The following is a 17,114-nucleotide window of genomic DNA, read 5'->3' on the forward strand; positions in this document are numbered from 1 at the left end:
ATAGACTCTGCCATGGACACTCCTTCGCCATCACCCCTCACCATTTAACTTCCTCCTCCAATATTTTGCATTTAAATAAACCCACCTAAAGCACAAAATGATCTGGAGTCTGTCTGTGATTTCGAAATAGTGTATTTGCAATTACAGTGACCAAATGTTCTTGAAATAGTAATGTCAACATACCTATGTCACACAGCTCTAGTCCATGACGAATCTAAGCAGATGACACACGTTGGGATCCACATCTGTGAAACCGTAAGGGAAAGTGACAACTCAGTGACCATACACTGGGTAAAAACGACAGACAGTAGAGAGGTAGTAGTGTAAAAGTACATGTAGTAGGCAGGAATGTATTCTCACCTGTGTTTCACTGGAAATATTGCTGGATCACTGAGTCCCTGTTCTGCATGTCTTCTTCCTCTGCTTCATCCTCATCACTGTTCACAGGCTCCACAGCTGCCACAACACCGTCATCTGGACCATCGTCCTGCAGAAAAGGCACCTGTCGTTGCAATGCCAAGTTGTGAAGCATACAGCAGGCCACGATGATCTGGCACACCTTCTTTGGTGAGTAGAATAGAGATCCAACTGTCATGTGGAGGCACCTGAACCTGGCCTTCAGGAGGCCGAAGGTCCGCTCGATCACCCTCCTAGTTCGCCCATGGGCCTCATTGTAGCGTTCCTCTGCCCTGGTCCTGGGATTCCTCACTGGGTCAGTAGCCATGACAGGTTGGGGTACCCAGAGTCACCTGCAAATGGCGAGGGACAACTGTCAGACGCACACTAACCTGTAGGGATAACCCCAGACAACCATTCCCACTGTCTTGCTTCCAGGGGCTCACCTAATAGCCACACACGGTGCCTCTGGAGTTGACCCATCACATAAGGGATGCTGCTATGCCGCAGGATGTAGGCGTCATGCACTGAGCCAGGGAACATGGCATTCACATGGGAGATGTACTGGTCTGCCAAACATACCATCTGTACATTCATGGAATGATAACTCTTCCGGTTTCTGTACACCTGTCCACTCCTGCGGGGGGGGCCAAAGCCACATGTGTCCCATCAATGGCACCTATGATGTTGGGGATATGTCCAAGGGTATAGAAGTCACCTTTCACTGTAGGCAAATCCTCCACCTGAGGGAAAACGATGTAGCTCCGCATGTGTTTCAGCAGGGCAGACAACACTCTGGACAATACGTTGGAAAACATAGGCTGGGACATCCCTGATGCCATGGCCACAGTTGTTTGAAAAGACCCACTTGTCAGGAAATGGAGCACTGATAGCACCTGCACTTGAGGGGTGTAGGAAGTTGGCTCTGTATGTGCTATTTCAAAGTAAGGAATAGCATGCACAGAGTCCAAGGGTTCCCCTTAGAGGTAAGATAGTGGCAAAAAGAGATAATACTAATGCTCTATTTTGTGGTAGTGTGGTCGAGCAGTAGGCTTATCCAAGGAGTAGTGTTAAGCATTTGTTGTACATACACATAGACAATAAATGAGGTACACACACTCAGAGACAAATCCAGCCAATAGGTTTTTGTATAGAAAAATATCTTTTCTTAGTTTATTTTAAGAACCACAGGTTCAAATTCTACATGTAATATCTCATTCGAAAGGTATTGCAGGTAAGTACTTTAGGAACTTCAAATCATCAAAATTGCATGTATACTTTTCAAGTTATTCACAAATAGCTGTTTTAAAAGTGGACACTTAGTGCAATTTTCACAGTTCCTAGGGGAGGTAAGTATTTGTTAGGTTAACCAGGTAAGTAAGACACTTACAGGGCTCAGTTCTTGGTCCAAGGTAGCCCACCGTTGGGGGTTCAGAGCAACCCCAAAGTCACCACACCAGCAGCTCAGGGCCGGTCAGGTGCAGAGTTCAAAGTGGTGCCCAAAACACATAGGCTAGAATGGAGAGAAGGGGGTGCCCCGGTTCCGGTCTGCTTGCAGGTAAGTACCCGCGTCTTCGGAGGGCAGACCAGGGGGGTTTTGTAGGGCACCGGGGGGGGGACAAGCCCACACAGAAACTTCACCCTCAGCGGCGCGGGGGCGGCCGGGTGCAGTGTAGAAACAAGCGTCGGGTTCGCAATGTTAGTCTATGAGAGATCTCGGGATCTCTTCAGCGCTGCAGGCAGGCAAGGGGGGGGTTCCTCGGGGAAACCTCCACTTGGGCAAGGGAGAGGGACTCCTGGGGGTCACTTCTCCAGTGAAAGTCCGGTCCTTCAGGTCCTGGGGGCTGCGGGTGCAGGGTCTCTCCCAGGTGTCGGGACTTTGGATTCAAAGAGTCGCGGTCAGGGGAAGCCTCGGGATTCCCTCTGCAGGCGGCGCTGTGGGGGCTCAGGGGGGACAGGTTTTGGTACTCACAGTATCAGAGTAGTCCTGGGGTCCCTCCTGAGGTGTTGGATCGCCACCAGTCGAGTCGGGGTCGCCGGGTGCAGTGTTGCAAGTCTCACGCTTCTTGCGGGGAGCTTGCAGGGTTCTTTAAAGCTGCTGGAAACAAAGTTGCAGCTTTTCTTGGAGCAGGTCCGCTGTCCTCGGGAGTTTCTTGTCTTTTCGAAGCCGGGGCAGTCCTCAGAGGATGTCGAGGTCGCTGGTCCCTTTGGAAGGCGTCGCTGGAGCAGGATCTTTGGAAGGCAGGAGACAGGCCGGTGAGTTTCTGGAGCCAAGGCAGTTGTCGTCTTCTGGTCTTCCTCTGCAGGGGTTTTCAGCTAGGCAGTCCTTCTTCTTGTAGTTGCAGGAATCTAAATTCTTAGGTTCAGGGGAGCCCTTAAATACTAAATTTAAGGGCGTGTTTAGGTCTGGGGGGTTAGTAGCCAATGGCTACTAGCCCTGAGGGTGGGTACACCCTCTTTGTGCCTCCTCCCAAGGGGAGGGGGTCACAATCCTAACCCTATTGGGGGAATCCTCCATCTGCAAGATGGAGGATTTCTAAAAGTTAGAGTCACTTCAGCTCAGGACACCTTAGGGGCTGTCCTGACTGGCCAGTGACTCCTCCTTGTTGCTTTCTTTGTTCCCTCCAGCCTTGCCGCCAAAAGTGGGGGCCGTGGCCGGAGGGGGCGGGCAACTCCACTAAGCTGGAGTGCCCTGCTGGGCTGTGACAAAGGGGTGAGCCTTTGAGGCTCACCGCCAGGTGTCACAGCTCCTGCCTGGGGGAGGTGTTAGCATCTCCACCCAGTGCAGGCTTTGTTACTGGCCTCAGAGTGACAAAGGCACTCTCCCCATGGGGCCAGCAACATGTCTCTGGTGTGGCAGGCTGCTGGAACTAGTCAGCCTACACAGACAGTCGGTTAAGTTTCAGGGGGCACCTCTAAGGTGCCCTCTGGGGTGTATTTTACAATAAAATGTACACTGGCATCAGTGTGCATTTATTGTGCTGAGAAGTTTGATACCAAACTTCCCAGTTTTCAGTGTAGCCATTATGGTGCTGTGGAGTTCGTGTTTGACAAACTCCCAGACCATATACTCTTATGGCTACCCTGCACTTACAATGTCTAAGGTTTTGTTTAGACACTGTAGGGGTACCATGCTCATGCACTGGTACCCTCACCTATGGTATAGTGCACCCTGCCTTAGGGCTGTAAGGCCTGCTAGAGGGGTGTCTTACCTATACTGCATAGGCAGTGAGAGGCTGGCATGGCACCCTGAGGGGAGTGCCATGTCGACTTACTCGTTTTGTCCTCACTCGCACACACAAGCTGGCAAGCAGTGTGTCTGTGCTGAGTGAGAGGTCTCCAGGGTGGCATAAGACATGCTGCAGCCCTTAGAGACCTTCCTTGGCATCAGGGCCCTTGGTACTAGAAGCACCAGTTACAAGGGACTTATCTGGATGCCAGGGTCTGCCAATTGTGGATACAAAAGTACAGGTTAGGGAAAGAACACTGGTGCTGGGGCCTGGTTAGCAGGCCTCAGCACACTTTCAATTGTAAACATAGCATCAGCAAAGGCAAAAAGTCAGGGGGCAACCATGCCAAGGAGGCATTTCCTTACACAACCCCCCCCCAAACGAAAGAGGATGAGACTAACCTTTCCCAAGAGAGTCTTCATTTTCTAAGTGGAAGAACCTGGAAAGGCCATCTGCATTGGCATGGGCAGTCCCAGGTCTGTGTTCCACTATAAAGTCCATTCCCTGTAGGGAGATGGACCACCTCAACAGTTTAGGATTTTCACCTTTCATTTGCATCAGCCATTTGAGAGGTCTGTGGTCAGTTTGAACTAGGAAGTGAGTCCCAAAGAGGTATGGTCTCAGCTTCTTCAGGGACCAAACCACAGCAAAGGCCTCCCTCTCAATGGCACTCCAACGCTGCTCCCTGGGGAGTAACCTCCTGCTAATGAAAGCAACAGGCTGGTCAAGGCCATCATCATTTGTTTGGGACAAAACTGCCCCTATCCCATGTTCAGAGGCATCAGTCTGCACAATGAACTGCTTAGAATAATCTGGAGCTTTGAGAACTGGTGCTGAGCACATTGCTTGTTTCAGGGTGTCAAAGGCCTGTTGGCATTCCACAGTCCAGTTCACTTTCTTGGGCATTTTCTTGGAGGTGAGTTCAGTGAGGGCTGTCACAATGGATCCATATCCCTTCACAAACCTCCTGTAATACCCAGTCAAGCCAAGGAATGCCCTGACTTGAGTCTGGGTTTTTGGAGCTACCCAGTCCAGAATAGTCTGGATCTTGGGTTGGAGTGGCTGAACTTGGCCTCCACCTACAAGGTGGCCCAAGTAAACCACAGTTCCCTGCCCTATCTGGCATTTGGATGCCTTGATAGAGAGGCCTGCAGATTGCAGAGCCTTCAAAACCTTCTTCAGGTGGACCAGGTGATCCTGCCAGGTGGAGCTAAAGACAGCAATATCATCAAGATAAGCTGTGCTAAAGGACTCCAAGCCAGCAAGGACTTGATTCACCAACCTTTGGAAGGTGGCAGGGGCATTCTTTAAACCAAAGGGCATAACAGTAAACTGATAATGCCCATCAGGTGTGGAGAATGCTGTTTTCTCTTTTGCTCCAGGTGCCATTTTTATTTGCCAGTACCCTGCTGTCAAGTCAAAGGTACTTAAGAATTTGGCAGCACCTAATTTGTCTATGAGCTCATCAGCTCTTGGAATTGGATGAGCATCTGTCTTGGTGACAGAATTGAGCCCTCTGTAGTCCACACAAAACCTCATCTCTTTCTTTCCATCTTTGGTGTGAGGTTTGGGGACTAAGACCACTGGGCTAGCCCAGGGGCTGTCAGAGCGCTCAATTACTCCCAATTCCAGCATCTTGTGGACTTCCACCTTGATGCTTTCCTTAACATGGTCAGATTGTCTAAAGATTTTGTTCTTGACAGGCATGCTGTCTCCTGTGTCCACATCATGGGTACACAGGTGTGTCTGACCAGGGGTTAAGGAGAAGAGTTCAGGAAACTGTTGTAGGACTCTCCTACAATCAGCTTGCTGTTGGCCAGAGAGGGTGTCTGAGTAGATCACTCCATCTACTGTACCATCTTTTGGGTCTGATGACAGAAGATCAGGGAGAGGTTCACTCTCTGCCTCCTGATCCTCATCTGTTACCATCAACAGATTGACATCAGCCCTGTCGTGGAAGAGCTTAAGGCGGTTTACATGGATCACCCTCTTGGGGCTCCTGCTTGTGCCCAGGTCCACCAAGTAGGTGACCTGACTCTTCCTCTCTAGTACTGGGTAAGGGCCACTCCATTTGTCCTGGAGTGCCCTGGGAGCCACAGGCTCCAGAACCCAGACTTTCTGCCCTGGTTGGAACTCAACCAGTGCAGCCTTTTGGTCATACCAAAACTTCTGGAGCTGTTGGCTGGCCTCAAGGTTTTTGGTTGCCTTTTCCATGTACTCTGCCATTCTAGAGCGAAGGCCAAGTACATAGTCCACTATGTCCTGTTTAGGCTCATGGAGAGGTCTCTCCCAGCCTTCTTTAACAAGGGCAAGTGGTCCCCTTACAGGATGACCAAACAGAAGTTCAAAGGGTGAGAATCCTACTCCCTTCTGTGGTACCTCTCTGTAAGCGAAAAGCAGACATGGCAAGAGGACATCCCATCTCCTTTTGAGTTTTTCTGGGAGCCCCATGATCATGCCTTTTAATGTCTTGTTGAATCTCTCAACCAAGCCATTAGTTTGTGGATGGTATGGTGTAGTGAATTTATAAGTCACTCCACACTCATTCCACATGTGCTTTAGGTATGCTGACATGAAGTTGGTACCTCTGTCAGACACCGCCTCCTTAGGGAAACCCACTCTGGTAAAGATACCAATGAGGGCCTTGGCTACTGCAGGGGCAGTACTCGACCTAAGGGGAATAGCTTCAGGATACCTGGTAGCATGATCCACTACTACCAGGATATACATATTTCCTGAGGCTGTGGGAGGTTCTAGTGGACCAACTATGTCCACCCCCACTCTTTCAAAGGGAACCCCCACCACTGGAAGTGGAATGAGGGGGGCCTTTGGATGCCCACCTGTCTTACCACTTGCTTGACAGGTGGGGCAGGAGAGGCAAAACTCCTTAACCATGTTGGACATATTGGGCCAATAGAAGTGGTTGACTAACCTCTCCCACGTCTTGGTTTGTCCCAAATGTCCAGCAAGGGGAATGTCATGGGCCAATGTTAGGATGAACTTCCTGAACAGCTGAGGCACTACCACTCTCCTAGTGGCACCAGGTTTGGGGTCTCTGGCCTCAGTGTACAGGAGTCCATCTTCCCAATAGACCCTATGCGTTCCATTTTTCTTGCCTTTGGACTCTTCAGCAGCTTGCTGCCTAAGGCCTTCAAGAGAGGGACAGGTTTCTTGTCCCTTACACAGCTCCTCCCTTGAGGGTCCCCCTGGGCCTAAGAGCTCAACCTGATAAGGTTCAAGCTCCAAAGGCTCAGTTCCCTCAGAGGGCAGAACTTCTTCCTGAGAAGAGAGGTTCCCTTTCTTTTGCTGTGTTGCAGTTGGTTTCCCAACTGACTTTCCTGTTCTCTTGGTAGGCTGGGCCATTCTTCCAGACTCCAGCTCTACTTGTTCACCCTGTGCCTTGCATTGTGCTCTTGTTTTCACACACACCAGTTCAGGGATACCCAGCATTGCTGCATGGGTTTTTAGTTCTACCTCAGCCCATGCTGAGGACTCCAGGTCATTTCCAAGCAGACAGTCCACTGGGATATTTGAGGAGACCACCACCTGTTTCAGGCCATTGACCCCTCCCCATTCTAAAGTAACCATTGCCATGGGATGTACTTTTCTCTGATTGTCAGCGTTGGTGACTGTGTAAGTTTTTCCAGTCAGGTATTGGCCAGGGGAAACCAGTTTCTCTGTCACCATGGTGACACTGGCACCTGTATCCCTCAGGCCCTCTATTCTAGTCCCATTAATTAAGAGTTGCTGTCTGTATTTTTGCATGTTAGGCGGCCAGACAGCTAGTGTGGCTAAATCCACCCCACCCTCAGAAACTAGAGTAGCTTCAGTGTGGACCCTGATTTGCTCTGGGCACACTGTTGATCCCACTTGGAGACTAGCCATACCAGTGTTACCTGGATGGGAGTTTGGAGTGGAACCTTTCTTGGGACAGGCCTTGTCTCCAGTTTGGTGTCCATGCTGTTTACAGCTATGACACCAGGCCTTTTTGGGATCAAAGTTTTTACCCTTGTACCCATTGTTTTGTGAAGAGGCTCTGGGCCCACCCTCCTGTGCAGGTTTTTGGGGGCCTGTAGAAGACTCTTTACTATTTTTAGTTTTGTCTGTCTCATCACCCTTCCCCTGGGGAGTCTTTGTGACCCCTTTCTTTTGGTCACCCCCTGTTGAAGTCTTGGACACCCTTGTCTTGACCCAATGGTCCGCCTTCTTTCCCAATTCTTGGGGAGAAATTGGTCCTAGGTCTACCAGATGCTGATGCAGTTTATCATTGAAACAATTACTTAACAGGTGTTCTTTCACAAATAAATTGTACAGCCCATCATAATTACTTACACCACTGCCTTGAATCCAACCATCTAGTGTTTTCACTGAGTAGTCAACAAAGTCAACCCAGGTCTGGCTCGAGGATTTTTGAGCCCCCCTGAACCTAATCCTGTACTCCTCAGTGGAGAATCCAAAGCCCTCAATCAGGGTACCCTTCATGAGGTCATAAGATTCTGCATCTTTTCCAGAGAGTGTGAGGAGTCTATCCCTACACTTTCCAGTGAACATTTCCCAAAGGAGAGCACCCCAGTGAGATCTGTTCACTTTTCTGGTTACACAAGCCCTCTCAAAAGCTGTGAACCACTTGGTGATGTCATCACCATCTTCATATTTTGTCACAATCCCTTTGGGGATTTTTAACATGTCAGGAGAATCTCTGACCCTATTTATATTGCTGCCACCATTGATGGGTCCTAGGCCCATCTCTTGTCTTTCCCTTTCTATGGCTAGGAGCTGTCTCTCTAAAGCCAATCTTTTGGCCATCCTGGCTAACAGGAGGTCATCTTCACTGAGAGCATCCTCAGTGATTTCAGAAATGTGGGACCCTCCTGTGAGGGACTCACTATTTCTGACTAACACAGTTGGAGACAGGACTTGAGGGGTCCTGTTCTCCCTATTTAGGACTGGAGGAGGGACATTGGCCTCCAAGTCACTAATTTCTTCCTCTGTGAGGTCATCATCAGAGGGGTTGGCTTTTTCAAACTCTGCCAACAGCTCCTGGAGCTGAATTTTGGTAGGTCTGGAGCCAATGGTTATTTTTTTGATATTACAGAGAGACCTTAGCTCCCTCATCTTAAGATGGAGGTAAGGTGTGGTGTCGAGTTCCACCACATTCATCTCTGTATCAGACATTATTTTGCTAAGAGTTGGAAGACTTTTTAAAGAATCTAAAACTGTTTCTAGAATCTAATTTCAAACTTTTAACAAACTTTTTAAACTCTAAAAGACAATGCTAAACAGGGACTTAACACACAAGGCCCTAGCAGGACTTTTATGAATTTAGAAAAATTTCAAATTGCAAAAATGAATTTCTAATGACAATTTTGGAATTTGTCGTGTGATCAGGTATTGGCTGAGTAGTCCAGCAAATGCAAAGTCTTGTACCCCACCGCTGATCCACCAATGTAGGAAGTTGGCTCTGTATGTGCTATTTCAAAGTAAGGAATAGCATGCACAGAGTCCAAGGGTTCCCCTTAGAGGTAAGATAGTGGCAAAAAGAGATAATACTAATGCTCTATTTTGTGGTAGTGTGGTCGAGCAGTAGGCTTATCCAAGGAGTAGTGTTAAGCATTTGTTGTACATACACATAGACAATAAATGAGGTACACACACTCAGAGACAAATCCAGCCAATAGGTTTTTGTATAGAAAAATATATTTTCTTAGTTTATTTTAAGAACCACAGGTTCAAATTCTACATGTAATATCTCATTCGAAAGGTATTGCAGGTAAGTACTTTAGGAACTTCAAATCATCAAAATTGCATGTATACTTTTCAAGTTATTCACAAATAGCTGTTTTAAAAGTGGACACTTAGTGCAATTTTCACAGTTCCTAGGGGAGGTAAGTATTTGTTAGGTTAACCAGGTAAGTAAGACACTTACAGGGCTCAGTTCTTGGTCCAAGGTAGCCCATCGTTGGGGGTTCAGAGCAACCACCAAAGTCACCACACCAGCAGCTCAGGGCCGGTCAGGTGCAGAGTTCAAAGTGGTGCCCAAAACACATAGGCTAGAATGGAGAGAAGGGGGTGCCCCGGTTCCGGTCTGCTTGCAGGTAAGTACCCGCGTCTTCGGAGGGCAGACCAGGGGGGTTTTGTAGGGCACCGGGGGGGACACAAGCCCACACAGAAATTTCACCCTCAGCGGCGCGGGGGCGGCCGGGTGCAGTGTAGAAACAAGCGTCGGGTTCGCAATGTTAGTCTATGAGAGATCTCGGGATCTCTTCAGCGCTGCAGGCAGGCAAGGGGGGGGTTCCTCGGGGAAACCTCCACTTGGGCAAGGGAGAGGGACTCCTGGGGGTCACTTCTCCAGTGAAAGTCCGGTCCTTCAGGTCCTGGGGGCTGCGGGTGCAGGGTCTCTCCCAGGTGTCGGGACTTTGGATTCAAAGAGTCGCGGTCAGGGGAAGCCTCGGGATTCCCTCTGCAGGCGGCGCTGTGGGGGCTCAGGGGGGACAGGTTTTGGTACTCACATTATCAGAGTAGTCCTGGGGTCCCTCCTGAGGTGTTGGATCGCCACCAGTCGAGTCGGGGTCGCCGGGTGCAGTGTTGCAAGTCTCACGCTTCTTGCGGGGAGCTTGCAGGGTTCTTTAAAGCTGCTGGAAACAAAGTTGCAGCTTTTCTTGGAGCAGGTCCGCTGTCCTCGGGAGTTTCTTGTCTTTTCGAAGCCGGGGCAGTCCTCAGAGGATGTCGAGGTCGCTGGTCCCTTTGGAAGGCGTCGCTGGAGCAGGATCTTTGGAAGGCAGGAGACAGGCCGGTGAGTTTCTGGAGCCAAGGCAGTTGTCGTCTTCTGGTCTTCCTCTGCAGGGGTTTTCAGCTAGGCAGTCCTTCTTCTTGTAGTTGCAGGAATCTAAATTCTTAGGTTCAGGGGAGCCCTTAAATACTAAATTTAAGGGCGTGTTTAGGTCTGGGGGGTTAGTAGCCAATGGCTACTAGCCCTGAGGGTGGGTACACCCTCTTTGTGCCTCCTCCCAAGGGGAGGGGGTCACAATCCTAACCCTATTGGGGGAATCCTCCATCTGCAAGATGGAGGATTTCTAAAAGTTAGAGTCACTTCAGCTCAGGACACCTTAGGGGCTGTCCTGACTGGCCAGTGACTCCTCCTTGTTGCTTTCTTTGTTCCCTCCAGCCTTGCCGCCAAAAGTGGGGGCCGTGGCCGGAGGGGGCGGGCAACTCCACTAAGCTGGAGTGCCCTGCTGGGCTGTGACAAAGGGGTGAGCCTTTGAGGCTCACCGCCAGGTGTCACAGCTCCTGCCTGGGGGAGGTGTTAGCATCTCCACCCAGTGCAGGCTTTGTTACTGGCCTCAGAGTGACAAAGGCACTCTCCCCAAGGGGCCAGCAACATGTCTCTGGTGTGGCAGGCTGCTGGAACTAGTCAGCCTACACAGACAGTCGGTTAAGTTTCAGGGGGCACCTCTAAGGTGCCCTCTGGGGTGTATTTTACAATAAAATGTACACTGGCATCAGTGTGCATTTATTGTGCTGAGAAGTTTGATACCAAACTTCCCAGTTTTCAGTGTAGCCATTATGGTGCTGTGGAGTTCGTGTTTGACAAACTCCCAGACCATATACTCTTATGGCTACCCTGCACTTACAATGTCTAAGGTTTTGTTTAGACACTGTAGGGGTACCATGCTCATGCACTGGTACCCTCACCTATGGTATAGTGCACCCTGCCTTAGGGCTGTAAGGCCTGCTAGAGGGGTGTCTTACCTATACTGCATAGGCAGTGAGAGGCTGGCATGGCACCCTGAGGGGAGTGCCATGTCGACTTACTCGTTTTGTCCTCACTCGCACACACAAGCTGGCAAGCAGTGTGTCTGTGCTGAGTGAGAGGTCTCCAGGGTGGCATAAGACATGCTGCAGCCCTTAGAGACCTTCCTTGGCATCAGGGCCCTTGGAACTAGAAGCACCAGTTACAAGGGACTTATCTGGATGCCAGGGTCTGCCAATTGTGGATACAAAAGTACAGGTTAGGGAAAGAACACTGGTGCTGGGGCCTGGTTAGCAGGCCTCAGCACACTTTCAATTGTAAACATAGCATCAGCAAAGGCAAAAAGTCAGGGGGCAACCATGCCAAGGAGGCATTTCCTTACAAGGGGGGATTCCTGTGGGATGGCGGATTGCTGACATCAGGCCTGGCTCCAACTGGCTACACAGTTCCTGGATTGTGGCACGGTCAAACCTGTAGGTGATTATCAAATGTCTTTCCTCCATTGTCGACAGGTCCACCAGCGGTCGGTACACCGGAGGATGCCGCCATCTCCTCACATTTCCCAGCGGACGGTGCCTATGAAGGACAACAGCGACCACAGAGTCAAACAACTCAGTGGTACGTACCCACAGTTTACACAGAACACCAATCATACACAAAAGGTGGCCTGTATGTGTGTTGAGACTAGGCCTAGGTATGTGTGACGCAGTTGGAAATTAGGCCATGTGGGCCCCTGAAATGGCGGATGTCTGACCTCTAAAGTGGGACAATGGGATGTGAGGTAACTGCGTTGTACACATTCGCAGTAGGCGGACGGAGACCGCGGCGCAATGCTGCATTGTTAACATTGGACCCTATGGGTCCCAGGAGCCAATGACGATGTACGCCGGCAGTGACCGCCGTGGACGTGACCGCCATTTTCTATCTGTTGAATCACTCTATACCGGATCTTCGACAGGAGAGGACCTACACTGCAAGTGCTGCTGTGACCTCAGTCTGGAAGAGACAATGGCTTGTGCGTCTGGGGAAAGGGCCCCAGCCTTCACATCGGAGGAGTTGGAGAAGCTCGTTGATGGGGTCCTCCCCCAGTACACGCTACTCTACGGTCATCCAGACAAACAGGTAAGTACACAGGGAGCATGTTGTATGGGCTATGCCTGTGTGGAGAGGGCTGGATGTAAGAAGGAAGGGGGCAGAGTTCTGCGTGCATGAAAGACGGTGGGTGCATGTGCCACATGGCAAGGGTAGGGATGGGGGCCACTCACTTTGACGGTGCAGTTGGTAATGACTTCTCTTCTTCCCCTGTAGATTTCATGAAGGTCAGCGCCCACCAGAAGAAAGATATTTGGCGTGCCATCGCCAAGGATGTCCGGACCCTGGGGGTCTACCACAGACGGAGCACCCACTGCCGGAAAAGATGGGAGGACATTCGCCGCTGGAGCAAGAAGACGGCGGAGGCTCAGCTGGGGATGGCCTCCCAACGTGGGAGGGGTGCCCGTCGAACCATGACCCCCCTGATGTTCAGGATCCTGGCGGTGGCCTACCCGGAGTTGGATGGGCACTTGAGGGCATCACAGCAGACACAAGGGGGTGAGTACACTCTCATTCAGCAGACTTTGCGCGCAGTGGAGTTGTCTGGGTGGGGGAGGAGGGCTGTGGGTTTCCCTAGGCCAGGACGAGTTCCGTAGGCTAGGCCCCTCCGTAAGGCATGGCCCTGTGGCCCCCTACCCCACCTCTGTAGAGTGCCAAGTACAGCTATTCATGCCCCTGTGTCATCTATGTGTGCAGATGTCGTCCATAGCCTTGTAGGCCATTTCCCAGGAATTGCACTGTAGAGCCCAAGAGCGCGGCGTAGTGCAGGGGGCTTCTGTGTCTGTCTTGTCCGCCAACGGTAGCGGTAATCCATGCACTCAACATGTCTTTATTCTGTTCCCCCCCCCTTTTTGTGGTCTCCCTGTTCTTGTGTGCATTAGCATCATCAGGCGGAGGAGCAGTGGCACCAGAGCACGAGGGAGCTGCATCCCACATGGCCATGGAGGGCCACACTACGGACTCTGAATACACCAGTGGGATGGAGGGCGAGGAGAGCTCCACAGCGGGGACAGGAGCTGAGACCAGCGACACAGACTCGTCCTCTGATGGGAGCTCCCTTGTGGTGGCGGCAACATCTGTGCCCCCCGCATCTACAGGTACAGCCGCCACCCCCCCTACCAGCATCGCCCTCCCAGCAGCCCCTACGCCTTCGCCCGTGCCCGCTCACCCAGGAGGGTGGGCATCACCTTCGCCCCAGGCACCTCAGGCCCTGCCCCAGTCACCCCTGCTGCCCTCAGTGAGGAGGCCATTGACCTCCTCAGATCCCTCACTGTTGGGCAGTCTACCATTTTGAATGCCATCCAGGGTGTAGAAAGGCAGTTGCAACAAACTAATGCATTCCTGGAGGGCATTCATTCTGGTCAGGCGGCCCTTCACCGAGCCTTTCAAACTCTGGCCTCAGCACTGATGGCAGCCACTGTCCCTGTGTCTAGCCTCCCCCCTCCATCTTCCTCCACTAAGACCCAATCCCCTGTACCTCTGCCTATCCCAAGCACACCATCAGACCAGCCTGCACACGCCTCACCACACAAGGGAAGCACAGGCAAACATAAGCACCACACATCCCACAGGCACTCACGCAAGCATCAGACACATGCAGACACACCAACATCCACTGCCTCCACTGTGTCCCCCTCCTCGTCGTCTCCCTCCTCCCTCCCAGTCTCGTCTACACACACACCTGCATGCACTACCTCTACAGCAACTACGTCCCTCACCAGCACACCCTGCTCACGTGCAGTCACCACCCCCACTACCATTCACACGTCCCCTCTGTCCTCTCCCAGTGTGTCTGTGACGCCCCCTCCCAAGATACACAAACGCAGGCACACACCCACCCAACAGCCATCCACCTAACGACAGCCTCCAGCGCATGCACCTGCACCCAAAGTCACCAAACGTACACCTCCTACTACCACCATCGCTTCCTCCACTCCCAAGCCCCCTCCAGCTACCCGTCCCAGTGTGTCCAAAAAACGTTTCCTGTCCAGCCTTGACCTTTTTCCCACACCTCCCCCACCCCGTCCATCTCATAGGTCCCGAACTAGCACCTCAGCCACAACATCTCCAGGACCAGTGGTGCCTGTAGTCACAGGTATGTGGAGTGCACCGGCCACCAGGACAGCCAGTGTGGCACGGAGCCACAGCACAGCCAGTCCCCCCCCTGTGAAGGATCAGAAGTTGGCCAGTGCCCGGCAGGAGAGGGGGAAGACTCCAGCCACCAAAGCCGCTCCCAGGGGTCCCCGTGGGAGTGTGGACTCAGCTGTGACACCTCCCAAAGTGGGGAAGGGCCACAAGAAACCCGGCAAGTCTGGGAAGAGCAGCACGGCGGAGAAGACCGCCATCATCCCCGCTGCCCAGGAGGCCACCGCCAGCCCAGCTGCCCAGGAGGCCACCTGCAGCACCAGCCCAGCTGCCCAGGAGGCCACCGCCAGCCCCAGCCCAGCTGCCCAGGAGGGCCCGCCAGCCCCAGCCCAGCTGCCCAGGAGGGCCCACCAGCCCCAGCCCAGCTGCCCAGGAGGGCCCCGCCAGCCCCAGCCCAGCTGCACAGGAGGCCACCGCCAGCACAAGACCCGCTGGGCCATGAAGGACCGCCAGCACAAGCCCCGCTGGGCCATGAGGGACCGCCAGCACAAGCCCTGCTGGGCCATGAGGGACCGCCAGCACAAGCCCCGCTGGGCCATGAAGGACTGCCAGCACAAGACCCGCTGGGCCAGGAAGGACCGCCAGCACAAGACCCGCTGGGCCAGGAAGGACTGCCAGCACAAGACCCGCTGGGCCAGGAAGGACCGCCAGCACAAGCCCCGCAGGGCCATGAAGGACCACCAACTTAAGCACCGCTGAACAGAGCACCGCCAAATCAAGCACCGCTGAACAGGGCACCGCCAAATCAAGCACCGCTGAACAGGGCACCGCCAAATCAAGCACCGCTAGCCCATGAGCGGCAGGGGCCCTGACGCAACTGGGACCGTCACGGGGTGAGTGATGCACTCTGGGCACCAGTCCCCCTCCAGAACCAGTGGAGACATCCATCCACTACCTCTGTCCTTCACAGTTTGAAGCACTCTGGGCACCAGTCCCCCTCCAGAACCAGTGGAGACATCCATCCACTACCTCTGTCCTTCACAGGATGAAGCACTCTGGGCACCAGTCCCCCTCCAGAACCAGTGGAGACTGTTATCAACTTGAGAGACTGTGGCTTTGCACTCCCCAGGATGGAACAGTGGGCGAACCACCCACTGGAGAGACTTGAGAGACTGTGGCCTTGCACTCCCCAGGATTGAACAGTGGGCAAACCACCCACTGTAGAGACTGTGGCCTTGCACTCCCCAGGATTGAACAGTGAGCAAAACACCCACTGTAGAGACTTGAGAGACTGTGGCTTTGCACTCCTGAGGATTGAACAGTGGGCATTGAGCCCCCTCGTGAATCTGGCGTTGTGCACTCATCCGGCTGAGGTGCCCCCCGTCCCTTCCCCCTGAGGTGCCTGTTGTATATCTATCTGATGCCCCTGCAGTGTTCTCTCTGTTTTGATCTGGTATCGAGTGTGGGCCTCGCCCATGCATTTTGGGCCCAGTGGTCCACGGACTATAAATGGTGCAATACCTGGACTTGTATTATTGGTGTATATATTTGTTTATAGTGTATATATATTTTATAGTACTGTATTTTAATAGATTACAATGGTTACAATCATTTCCTTTGGTCTTTGCATTCTTCCGGGGGGTTTGGGGGTGTAACTATGATATATAGATATGTATTAGTGTGTGTGTTGGTGGGGGTGGGGGTGTTGCGTGTGTGTGTGTCCCTGTATTTTGCCTCCCCTCCCCTGTGTCGTAGGTGCAGTACTCACCGTGGTCTTCGCCACCGGCGTTCGTGCTCCTGGACAGGAGCAGGAAGACTATTGCAGGTAGAATTTGGAGTTCCGGGTCCATGGTGTCCTCGTTCCTCATGGAGTGTGTAGAGGTGAGCGTTTTCCCTTCGAAATTCCTGTTTCCGCCGTGTTTTTATCCACGGTGAATCCGCCCCGGAAAAGGTGGCGGATTGGCCTGTCATAATAGTGTGGGCGGTACATTGTCTTCCACCTGTGTGTTGGCGGTGACCGCCGCACTGTTTGTACCGCCGTGGCGGTCGGAGTGTTAAAGTGAATGTCTTTGTTGGCGGTTTCCGCCACGGTCGCAATTGCAAATTATTTACCGCCAGCCTGTTGGCGGTCTTACTGCCGATTTAACACCGTCCGCCAGGGTTGTAATGAGGGCCCTAGTTTGCTTTGAAAAGACTTAAGACACTTTATATCACGTTTCAGTGATATCTCTACATTTACTTATTGCATCTTTGATCATTTTGACCAGCAAATATCCAAATAAATATATATTTTTCTAAACACTGTGTGGTGTATTTTTGTAGTGCTATATTGTGTTATTGTATGATTTATTGCACAAATACTTTACACATTGCCTTCTAAGTTAAGCCTGACTGCTCAGTGCCTAGCTACCAGAGGGTGGGCACAGGATAATTTGGATTGTGTGTGACTTACCCTGACTAGCGTGAGGGTCCTTGCTTGGACAGGGGGTAACCTGACTGTCAACCAAAGTCCCCATTTCTAACACTGACCAATAAGATTAGTCTGCATATTACAAGCAAAT

At 52.0% G+C, this 17,114-nt stretch overlaps 1 protein-coding gene across 1 annotated transcript in view; it reads right to left on the bottom strand.

Annotated features, from left to right (window-relative positions):
- Positions 1 to 17,114, bottom strand: part of PNPT1 (polyribonucleotide nucleotidyltransferase 1) — a 357,765-nt gene that overhangs the window by 186,125 nt on the left and 154,526 nt on the right. The gene's annotated exons all lie outside the window — the stretch shown is intronic.

Source organism: Pleurodeles waltl, chromosome 5 (genome assembly GCF_031143425.1).
Source record: "Pleurodeles waltl isolate 20211129_DDA chromosome 5, aPleWal1.hap1.20221129, whole genome shotgun sequence".
In the NCBI taxonomy this organism is placed as follows: Eukaryota; Metazoa; Chordata; class Amphibia; order Caudata; family Salamandridae; genus Pleurodeles; species Pleurodeles waltl.